This window comes from Eptatretus burgeri, chromosome 4, assembly GCF_056783735.1.
Source record: "Eptatretus burgeri isolate ZD-2024b chromosome 4, Ebu_testis_v1, whole genome shotgun sequence".
Lineage (NCBI taxonomy): Eukaryota > Metazoa > Chordata > Myxini > Myxiniformes > Myxinidae > Eptatretus > Eptatretus burgeri.
The window spans coordinates 108099069-108111765 of record NC_140964.1 but is presented as its reverse complement, the minus strand read 5'-3'; the positions used below and the strand labels follow the sequence as shown (position 1 = coordinate 108111765).

Here is a 12697-nt window from a genome sequence, read left to right as displayed (position 1 = left end):
CCTTTATTGTTACTCCCAGCACGGAGGGAAGGTGAGCTGGAGGTAAGAATCTGGCTTGGACGTTCCCGCTTCATGCGGCCTTCGACGATCTGGCCCGGCAGAACTCGAACCTGCAACACGATGCCACTCCAACCACCAGGTATGGAGAGTAGCGTCTGGCGCTGGCACACTCCACCGGCAAAACAGGTGACGAGGCAGGCAAAGCAAGTCAGCTAGGCAGGCAGGCAAGCGATTCTCCTCCAGCTCGCAGGCAAGCAAGTCTCCTCCAGCTCGCAGGCAGGTGATTCACGGCGGGAAGACTCTCTCACCGGATCGCCCCCACACAATTATCCCTTTTTCTTGACAGGTGGGAGGGATCCGTCTTGTGTCATTCCCCTCCTCATTGGACAGCGTGTTGGGCGACCTCCCGGCCGTCCAAGATTGGTCGGGGGGGGGGGGGTGCTCATGTCTCCACCCCTCGAACAGGAAGTTGAGCAGAAATATGTTGCATTTTCTACCCATTGGCCGATAGGCGTCAGACGTGCTCACACCCCTCCGATTGGCTGAGAGGGGCGCCATGCCCGTATTTGGAGCGAAATCCAAGACGTCAACGTCCAAAGAAACCCAACCTGGCACATTGGACCCCGCCCACAGCTGTGCTTGACACGCATGCACGTGGGAAAGGCCGATGGTGAAGAAGCGAAGAGGGGTGTTGTTGTTGTTGAAGTTTAAAATGTAAAAATCCTAACTATAAAATAACTCACAGCGCACGTACAATTAATCACCCATTAAACATAGGATGGGGCCCTCATGAGAAACACATACTTATCGATATAGCTGATCTATAGGACCTGGCTGTTGTGTGCAGTAAGCTTCCAAATTCACAACAATACAACCTAAGTTGACCTTTTGGTCGATGTGGACCTGAAAAGGAATTGGCTGTTGAATTCAATGATGTGATATGCAAATCCTCTTCAAATTTCAAGTCAATGGGATGAAAATTGAGGATTTAGAAATACCACCGAAGTTGTTGACCTTGGGCGTATGTTAACCTTTTTTGTCCATGTTAACCTCAAAAATAATCTCTGGTTGAAATCAGTGTCCTGAAATTCACTTCTTCAAATTTCAAGTGAATGGGATGAAAATTGAGGATCTTAGAAATACCATGTTAGTTGTTGACCATGGGCCTATGTTGACATTTTGTTCAATGTTGACCTCAAAAATAATTGGATGGTTGAATTCATTGACTTGAAAAATAAATCATCTTCAAATTTCAAGTCAATCGGATGAAAATTGAGAAACTTAGAAATCCCAACTAAGTTGTTGACCTTTCGCCTATGTTGACCGAAAAATAATTGGCTATTTGAGTTCAGTGACCTGATATGTAAATCCTTTTACAATTTCAAGTCAATCGGATGAAAATTTACAATTATAGAAATTCGGACGATGTTGACCTTTTGGCCAATGTGTACCTCAAAAATAATTGATGGTTTAATTAATTGACTTGAAATGAAAAATCCTCTTCAAATTTGAAGTCAATCGGATGAAAATTGAGGAATTTATAAATCCCACCGCAGTTGTTGACCTCAAGCCTGTGTTGACCTCAAAAATAATTGGTTCATTGAATTCAGTGACCTGAAATATAAATCCTCTTCAAATTCCACGTCATTCAGATGAAAAATGACAATCTTAAATATACAGCTTATGTTGACCATTTGGCCAATGTAGACCTCAATAATAATTTGTGGTTGAATTCAGTGACCTGGAATTAAAATTCTCTTCAAATTTCAAGTCAATCGGAGGAAAATTGAGGATTTCAAAAACACAACCTTAGTTGTTGACCTTGGGCCTATGTTGACCTTTTGATCCATGCTGACCTCAAAAATAATTGCCTGTTACAATTCATTGACCTGAATTATAAATGCTCTTCAAATTTCAAGTCGATCGGATCAAAGATGAGGATTTAAAAATACAACCTAAGTTGGTGACCTTCAGCCGATGTTGACCTTTTGGTCTCTAATAACCACAAAAGTAATTGGCTATTTGAATTCAGTGACCTGAAATAAAAATCCTCTTCAAATTCCCAGTCAATCGAATGGAAATTGAGGATTTTACAAACACAACCTAAATTGTTGACCTTTGGCATATGTTGACATTTTGACCTTAAAAATTACAGGCTTCTTCCTTATGCAAAACTCCAACAAGTGGTAAAATTTCATGAAGATCGCTTGAAAATTGTGACTTGTAGGCAACAAACAGAAAAACAGACAGACAGAATAACAAAATTGACTGACCAATATCCTTGAAGAATCTACAATTTTGCAAGTAACAGGAAGATCAAGTCATGCAGAGCACGGTATTTGCAAAATCCATACAACAAATTTGACCTCAAAAATAATTGCTAGTTGAATTCAATGACCAAATATGCAACTCCTCTTCAAATTTCAAGTCAATCGGATGAAAATTGTCAATTTTAGAAAATAGGACGATGTTGACCTTTTGGCCGATGTGGACCTCAAAAATTGCTGGTTGAATTCATCCGATTGAATTGATGGTTGAATTCATTGACATGAAATGAAAATGCAACTTCAAATTTGAAGTCAATCGGATGAAAATTGAGGAATTTGTAAATCCCACCGTAGTTGTTGATCTTTTGCCTATGTTGACCTTGTGGTCAATGTTGACCTCAAAAACAATTGGCTCGTTGAATTCAAAGACCTGAAATATAAATCCTCTTCAAATTCCAAGTCATTCGGATGAAAATTGACAAATTCAGAAATACGGCCTACGTTGACCATTTGGCCAATGTGGACCTCAAAAATAATTTGTTTTTGAATTAATTGACAGGAAATGAAAATCCTCTTCAAATTGCAAGTCAATCGTATGAAAATTGACAATTTTGGTAATTCAGACGTTGTTGACCGTTTGGCCAATGTGGAGCTCAAAAATAATTGGTGGTTGAATTCATTGACATGAAATGAAAATCCAACTTCAAATTTGAAGTCAATCGGATGAAAACTGAGGAATTTATAAATCCCACCGCAGTTGTTGACCTTTATCCTATGTTGACCTTTTGGTCAATGTTGACCTCAAAAATAATTGGCTCATTGAATTCAGTGACCTGAAATATAAATTGTCTTCAAATTCCAAATAATTCGGATGAAAATTGAAAATTTTAGAAAGACAGCCTAAGTTGACCATTTGGCAAATGTGGACCTGAAGAATAATGTGTGGTTGAATTCAGTGACGTGAAATAAATATCCTCTTCAAATTTGCAGTCAATCGGATGAAAATTGAGGATTTTAGAAACACAACCTTAGTTGTTGACCTTTTGCTGATGTTGACAGTTTGGTCTCCAATGACCTCAAAAATAATTGGTTCTTTGAATTCTGTGACCTGAAATAAAAATCCTCTTCAAATTTCAAGTCAATCAGATGAAAATTGAGGATTTTAGAAATACCACCTAAGTTGGTGACCTTTAGCCAATGTTGACCTTTTGGTCTCTGGTGACCTCAAAAATAATTTGCGACTTGAATTCATTGACATGAAATAAAAATCCTCTTCAAATTTAAAGTCAATCGGATGTAAATTGAGGATTTTAGAAATTATGCCTATGTTGACCTTTTGGGCAATGTGGACTTCAAAAATAATTGGTGGTTGAATTCATTGACCTGAATTGAAAATCCTCTTCAAATTTCAAGTCAATCGGATGAAAATTGACAATTTTGGAAATTCAGACGTTGTTGACCTTTTGGCCAATGTGGACCTCAAAAATAATTGGTGGTTGAATTCATTCACATGAAATGAAAATCCAACTTCAAATTTGAAGTCAATCGGATGAAAATTGAGGAATTTATAAATCGCACCGCAGTTGTTGACCTTTATCCTATGTTGACCTTTGGGTCAATGTTGACCTCAAAAATAATTGGCTCGTTGAATTCAGTGACTGGAAATATAAATCCTCTTCAAATTCCAAATAATTCAGATGAAAATTGAAAATTTTAGAAATACAACCTTAGTTGACCATTTGGCAAATGTGGACCAAATGTGGACCCCCTCACCTTTCTCCCACCGTTCATCCCCCTCACTCTTCTTTCTCAAAGTTGCCCCCCTCTCATCCACCAACCTGCCTCCCTCCACTGCCCTCTCACCTCCATCTCTTCACTCCACCTCCTCAAATCCTCAACTGCCTTCTTCCTTGTCTCTTGTCCCCCCTCTCCCCCAGCACCACAGAGCCTTTTCTCCTGCTCATTCGGCCCCCTCCCCTCGCTGTTCTGCAACACCCCACACTCCTTCTGCCACCCTTCTTTCCTGCCTCCCTCGTCCCTTGTCCTACCCTCCCCCTCCCCCTCCACCTCCTGCACCCAAAGCCTCCTCCCCTTCCTCTTCATTAAAAGTGTGGACCTCAAATATCCGGGGCCTTCGCTCAAACCTTTCAGATCTTTCCATACAGGTTGCCACTGACAAACCAGACATTATCCGCCTAACAGAAACTTTCCTCTCCCATGACGTGTCTGACTCCCAAGTATCTCTCCCTGGCTACTCCCTCTTACGGTATGACAGACCTGAGCCTCGTCCTGGTGGAGGTGTTGCTCTCTTCATCAAAGACTCTATTCCTCACTCTCCATGCACTGCTCTCACTCCCCCACACCCCCAGGAATACCTCTAGCTTCGGCTTCCCCTCCACTCCCACCTCATGTTTATATGTGTACTGTACCGTCCACCGAACAGTGATGACTCCATCTACACCTCACTATCCGTAAACATGGACCATCTTCTATCTTCTCATCCAAACTCTCTCTTCCTCTTATGTGGTGACTTCAATTGTCATCACGCCAGTTGGCTAGGTGTGGGTACCTCTCTCACCTGCCATGGCACCTCAGCAAAAGCTTTCTGCGACTCATTGAGACTGACTCAATCGGTCAACTTCCCGACCCGAATCTCAACCAATGGTACTCCATCTCTTCTGGATCTGGTTTTGACAAATTTCCCTGACAATATCTGCTGCTCTTCCTTCGCTCCAATTGGTTCTTCTGACCACGTCCTTGTCAAAGTGGACATCTCTCTGGCTGTTATCAGAGAACCACCTCACCGCCGTCGAGTCTGGCATTTCACTCAAGCCGACTGGCAGGGTCTCCGAGCAGCCATCAAACTTACAGACTGGTCTCCTATTACTACTTTCTCAAACATCAACTCATCCTGGGAATTCTTTCAAAGAAACTTGCTCTCCCTCATGCACAGATTTATCCCCTCTCGTGTTCAGTTGTCTTACCCTTCCTCCCGCCCTTGGTTTACTGAAGCTTGTGGCGAGGCAGTTGTCCTGAAACAACTTGCCTTTGCCTCATGGAAAGCAAACCCAACTGAGGGCAATCTCAGTTCTTTCCACAAAGCTCGGAACAAGTGTGTATCTACCCTCAGGAGAGCCAGAAAACAACATCTTTCTCATCTCAAGTCTGAACTCTCAAACCTCTCTCCCTCCTCAAAATCCTGGTGGCGTTTAATCAAATCTGTTTCTGGTGTATGTTCCCCCTCCATCCCCTCCCTTACCTCAAATGGCCGCACTGCTGATTCCACACGTGATAAAGCTGAATGTCTAAACTCGGTGTTTGCAGCTAAATCTTGTGTCCTAAACCCATCACTATCTCTACCCACTTTACCCAGTCGCACCCAACTGTCCCTGGACTCTGTATCCTTTTCTCCTGACAAGGTGGAGAGCTTGCTTTCAAACCTCGAGTCAGATTCTGCAACCGGTCCAGATGGCATCAGCCCACGTGTCCTCAAAGCCTGCTCTTCTGCTCTTGCTCACCCTCTCTCTGTTCTATTCACCCTCTCATTTGCCCAAGGTCATCTGCCATCTGCTTGGAAATCTGCTAACATCACTGCCCTGCATAAAAAGGTGCAAAAACAGATCCCTATAACTACAGACCAATCAGCCTTCTCCCAATCATCAGCAAGGTGATGGAATCCATCATCGCCTCAGATATGAAATCCTTCCTCTTCTCCAATGGCTTGATTTCCAATCATCAATTTGGTTTCAGACCAGGTCACTCTACCCTGGATATGCTGCTACTGCTCTCCCATCAATGGATGGAGGTCCTCAATGCCAGACAGGAAATCCGAGCCGTATCCCTGGACATATCACGTGCTTTTGACACAGTCTGGCACCCTGCCCTGCTCACCAAACTCTCTTCCCATGGTATTCAAGGCCATCTCCACTCATGGCTCGCAGACTTCCTCTCCTGTCGCAGTCAACGTGTGGCCCTAAATGGAGTTCTTTCATCCCCTCTTCCTGTCCAGGCTGGAGTTCCTCAAGGTAGCGTTCTGGGCCCTGTTCTTTTTCTGGTTTTTATCAATGATCTCTCGGACTCTCTGGAAAAACCTCTATTTCTCTTTGCCGACGACTCCACCCTCTGCCGTACCATCTGTCATCCCTCAGACCGGCAAGCAGCAGCTTCTTCGCTCACTGCAGATCTGGAAAAAATCACAAACTGGTCCAACATGTGGAACATGTCTTTCAATCCAGACAAATCTCACACTCTCACTGTGTCTCTTCGAAAGGACCGTTTACAAAACCCCCCCATCCACTTTCTCAACAATCCTCTGGAAGAAGTCTTTTCTTTCAAGCTTCTAGGTCTCACTATCTGCAATGACCTTTCCTGGGAAAGTCACATTTCCAACCTCGCCTCAAAAGCCAGTCGCCGACTGGGAATCCTCCGTCGTGCCAAGTCCTTCCTCGGCCCTCTTGAGCTCCTGACCACTTAAAAAGCTTTTGTCCGTAGCCTGATGGAGTACTGCTCTCCCCTCTGGGCTGGTGCTCCTGCCTCCCACCTTTCTCGGCTTAACGCTGTCGAAACCAGGGCATTTAAGATCATCGGCATCTCCCGCAATGAAGCTGAGTCTTTGGGCCTCTCACTCAATCACCGCAGGTTGGTCGGTGGTCTTTCTGTCTTCTACCGACTCCTCTCCAGCCTTGCCCCCCCTGCTCTCTCTGCGATTTGTCCCCACCACATTTCCACAGGGCGCTCAAGGTCCGCCAACAACCCCCTTCTGGTAAAACTACCAAAATCACGAATCACTGCTCATCTTCACTCTTTCATTCCTCTTTTTCCTGCCTTTGGAATAAACTTCCTCACTCTATTCTTTCCCATTCTTCCCTCCAGGCTTTCAAAACAGCTGTTCACCACCACCTCTTATCTTCCCCCATCCAAATCCTCGATCTTTTCTACCCCCGATAATCCACCCAAGCCCACTTCCTTCATTTCTCCTGCTTTCCTTCCTGAAAGTCCCTGTAATGTCCATCTTCTCTTCGCCATGTTCCCCGTCCCATCCCCATCCCATCCCCATCCGTCTCCCTTCCACAGTTCACCTAATGTGTCTGTTCCCCACTGTTTTGTCCCTTCCACTCCCGCCCCTCTTGTCTCATGCCTCCTTGCTGTGAGTTATGTGTTTGCTCTCATACGAGCCTCGACCAAGGTATACAAAAAAAAAAAAAAAAAAAGAATAATGTGTGGTTGAATTCAGTGACGTGAAAGAAAAATCCTCTTCAAATTTCAAGTCAATCGGATATAAATTGAGGATTTTAGAAACACAACCTTAGTTGTTGACCATGGGTCAGTGTTGACCTTTTGGTCTCTGGTGACCTCAAAAATAATTTGCGACTTGAATTCATTGACCTGAAATAAAAATCCTCTTCAAATTTCAAGTCAATCGGATGTAAATTGAGGATTTTAGAAATCATGCCTATGTTGACCTTTTGGGCAATGTGGACTTCAAAAATAATTGGTGGTTGAATTCAGTGATCCAAATTGAAAATCCTCTTCAAATTTCCAGTCAATCGGATGAAAATTGAGGATTTTAGAAACACAACCTAAGTTGTTGACCTTTGGCCTATGTTGACCTTTTGACTTCAAAAAGAAAATGCTTCTTCCTTATGCGAACCACGACAATGTGGTGAAATTTTGTGAAGGTCGCTTTCATATAATTGTGACCTGTTGGCGACAAACAGACAGACAAATTGACAAACAGACAGAATAACAAAATCCACTGACCAATATACTTGAAAAATCTTCGATTTTGCAAGTAACAAGAAGATGATGTCGTGCAGAGGAAAACACTTGCAAAATCCATAAAACAAATTTGACCTCGAATATAATTGCTGGTTGAATTAAATGACCAAATATGCAACTCCTCTTCAAATTTCAAGTCAATGGGATGAAAATTGAGGATTTTAGAAATTCCACTTTAGTTGTTACATTGGATATTTATTGGACTGTTACTGCTTGTAATTATTATCATACTCTTCAAATGTGCCATAACTGTATTACCTTCATTGATCAATCACTTTTTAAAAGAAAAGCCATCACCACTACAATGTTAATTCAGACACCATTTCCTTCTGAGGATCCCAATCCAGATGGAGAATTTAATGATCTGTGCAACATTGCAATTTTAAAATTTTTACAGGCTATTGAGAATGAGCATGTGATATGACCATGGGCAAATGTTATCCCTGATGCAATCAGCTTTGCTGCCTTTATCATTGGTTTGCTTCCTGTAAGAAGTGAAACTTTTGTACCCTTTCATGCTGCACCAATTTGGTTGACTAATGGAATCTCTTCATGCATCAGCACATGGAAACTTGCTTCCATGGAAATGGAATGTATGGGGTGGGTGATGCTGGTGACTATACTGCATGTCATGTGATGGACTCTGGCAATGGCGTCTTGCACATGATGTCCTCTTATCCATCTACCTACGCTCTGTCCAATGCCATGATGCCACATTGGAAGCATGATTGATCAGTGGAAGAGAATTTAACAAACATGGTTACTTGTTCTGCATGGCAGAGTATGAGATTGTGGTTCAGGGTTGGGTTGTGGGGGGCGGGGGGGGGGAGACATTAGTGAGGGACTCTGCAAAGTGGCATTGGATTTTGGAAGGGAAATGCTTGTGACCACCTCTTCTTCCTTGTTGGAGAAATGCTGTGAGCTTTCTTAACACCCAAGTCATTATCATCAACAATTAATGTCGGCGGAAAAAAACAAAAACTGATCCTCGACATGAACTACAACATTGTGGTGAGACAACACCATCCACTGAAGTTGCTGCCAGAACCCAGGCATCATGAGAAAGATGTTTGTATGTATGTATGTATATATATATATATACATATATATATATATATATATATATATATATATATATATATATATATATATATGTATGTATATGTATGTATATATATATATATATATATATATGTATGTATATGTATGTATATATATATATATATATATATATATATATATATATATATATATATATATATATATATATATATATATATATATATATATATATATATGTATATATATATATATATATATATATATATATATATATATATATATATATATATATATATATATATATATATATATATATATATATATATATATATATATATATATATATATATATATATATATATATATATATATATATTTATATGTATGTATATATATATATTTATATATATGTATGTATATATATATATATATATATATATATATATATATATATTTATACATACACATACACACAGTATATGACTGGGAGTAGTGGTGTGCGCCTGTAATCTGGCTATTCGGAGGCTTTGGTTGGAGGATCACTTGAGGACGGGAGCTCTGCGCTGGGCCGTGCTATGAGAGGGTGGAGGGCAGCCCGGAATCATGGCGAAACCCAATCCTTATCCCTGTGTCGTAAGAGGCGACCGGGGTTGCGTCAGGAAGGGCATCCGGCTTAAAGCCTATGCCAAATCAGTATGCGGATCATAACGGATGATCCGCTGTGGTGACCCCTAACGGGAGCAGCCGAAAGACGAACAACAACATACATACATATATATATATATATATATATATATATATATATATATATATATATATATATATATATATACATACACACACACATATATTTCGGCACGCCCCTTTCTTTGTTCCACCATCAGATTTTGTTACTGCATGAAATGAAACAAGATTTGGCACAGATACTAATGATATTATTGTCTTCTTTAAGAGGCCCCACAAAATTCGTTTTGATGCATTTTCACAAACTCCAACGGATTCCATTCAAATTCGGCACGATTATGGCTTTTCATCCAACTTAGGTCAATGGCTATAAATTTTTTCCATAACACTTCCGATATTCGAAAAAAAAAATCGATAAATCGATATCCCTTATGGGATTTTCCATTCAAATCCACTCAAGTTTAAGGCCTACGGGGGACGCAAATTTCCACTTTGCCCCGGGCGGTGTTTACCTCCTTGACGCCAAGCTGTTAGGGTTAGGGTTAGGGTTTGGGTTTGTGTTAGGGTTAGCTACCCTAACACTAACCCTAACAGCTAACCCTAACAGCTAACCCTAACAGCTAACCCTAACCCTAACCCAAACTGCAACCCTAACCCTAACCGCTAACAGTTATTCAGGAAATTTGCAAGAAAGCCCGGGCAACACCAGGCTTTATTGCTAGCCCGAGCAACGCCGGGCATTACTACTAGTGTGTGTGTGTGTGTGTGTGTGTGTGTGTGTGTATATATATATACACATATACACACACACATCCACTAGTAGTATATTTTTTATATATATATATATATATATATATATATATATATATATATATATATATATATATATATATATATATATATATATATATATATACTCGTGTATTTCTATATACTATACTAGTGTATGTATGTATGTATGTATGTATGTATGTATGTATGTATGTATGTATGTGTATATGTATATGTATATGTATATGTATATGTATATGTATATGTATATGTATATGTATATGTATATGTATATATATATATATATATATATATATATATATATATATATATATATATATATATATATATATATATATATATATATATATATATATATATATATATATATATATATCCTGGTGTTGGCGTAGTGGTTAGGGTAGCGGCTTGAGATCCAAAAGGTCCTGAGTTCAAGTCCTGTTGGCCGCTTGAATTAATGCACACCAGGAGGTTGACTCAGCCTGTCATCCTTCCGAGGTCGGCGAAGTGAGTACCAGTGTACTGGGCCCGGTGTATGCCTCGGTTAAAATAGGTGTACCATATCCCTGTGTCGTAAGAGGCGACCAGGGTTGCGTCAGGAAGGACATCCGGCGTAAAACCTGTGCCAAATCACGATGCGGATCATATGGATGATCCGCTGTTGCGACCCCTCACGGGAGCAGCCGAAAGAAGAAGAAGAAGAAGAAGAATATGATTTATATATATATATATATATATATATATATATATATATATATATATATATATATATATATATATATATTCATTTGCATGTTAAACAGCCTTGTATTTCTTTACTGTATTGGAAGGTTACCAGTCTGCCGAGTAAAATACCCTCTTCTCTAAAAACAGATTGGCCTTCCAAATCATCATTAATCTTTATTCATAAGAATAGAATTATCTATTTAGCGTATTACTATTAAGGAATCCTTATAAATAAAGAATTATTTGCTGCCATCTGAAAGTCTGATAGGAAGCTGGAGTCTCGCGTCAATGGAATGTGTCCTTCGACAATGTCCATATGTCTGCTTGATTTCTTATCACCTTATGATCGTAAATTGTTCCCCAGCCTTTAAGTTAAATCTGACTTCTGAATATCCACTGCAAAAAGGCTTTTGAGTGATCTCTTCTCCAAGCCCAAAAATACAAGCTGCAGCAGTTGCCTTGTCTTAAAAATTACCAGAAATCATCCCATAATCTCACACTACCCACTTTTGCTTATTATACAATAAAAGCAAGATCCATGTACTCGTAGGGTTAGAGGATAAAGCATGTTACTTGCTTTTTTGTTGGATTTCCTCAAATTCTCCAAATGCATATGTATTAAATAAATGGTTCAACTGTACAAGAGGAATTGAATTCTTCAAAAGGTCTTAAGTGCTGTTGGAGTTTTAGGGGTCTTAGAAGTCTTATGGTACTTAAACGTCTTAAATGGTCTTTGGGTTTAACGGGTCTAAAGGGGTATTAAAGGGTCTTCGGGGTTTTAAAGTGTCTTCATAGTCTTAAACGGCCTGAGGGGTCTAAAGTGTCTTAACTTTCTAAAGGGTCTTAGGTGTCTCAAGAGTCTTCATGGTCTCAGGGGTCGAGCCTTATGGGTCTTAATTGTCTTAAATGCTCTTAGGGTCTTAGAAGTCTTCAAAAGACTTACAGTTCTTAACGGATCCTGCTTCCTGAAACTTTTCATGCATAAAATAGTCGCTATCTACGTGCTTAATGACACTACAACAGAGGCTAGAAGTATAGAGCGAGCAACTGTATGTTTATCCCAACATCTGGTTTCCTCTATACCTTTACCAAGCTTGGTGGCATTTGAATGGTTGGAGAATCCTCCGAGTCTGCAACGTCAGTGATTCAAACCCCAGGCTAGTCATACAAAAGTCTTTTAAAATTGTGTGTACTGCTTCTTTCTTGATGCCCAGCATTTTAAAAAGAAAACAGCATAGCCAAATAACTTGAGGTTGCCAATCAGAGCGCAGGCCTAATGGCCTCCTCATGTGCTGAAGTTCTTTGTAAGGGAAGCCATTTTATTATTATAGATGAAAATCAGTGAGGATTCAAACATTTTGAAGATTTCAAAACCACTTTGCCAAAGG

The 12697-nt window shown here is 40.2% G+C and overlaps 1 protein-coding gene across 13 annotated transcripts in view; it reads right to left on the bottom strand.

The window, feature by feature from the left end:
• LOC147028865 (synaptic vesicle 2-related protein-like) overlaps positions 1-12697 on the bottom strand; it is a 360308-nt gene that overhangs the window by 212703 nt on the left and 134908 nt on the right. The window lies entirely within an intron of this gene.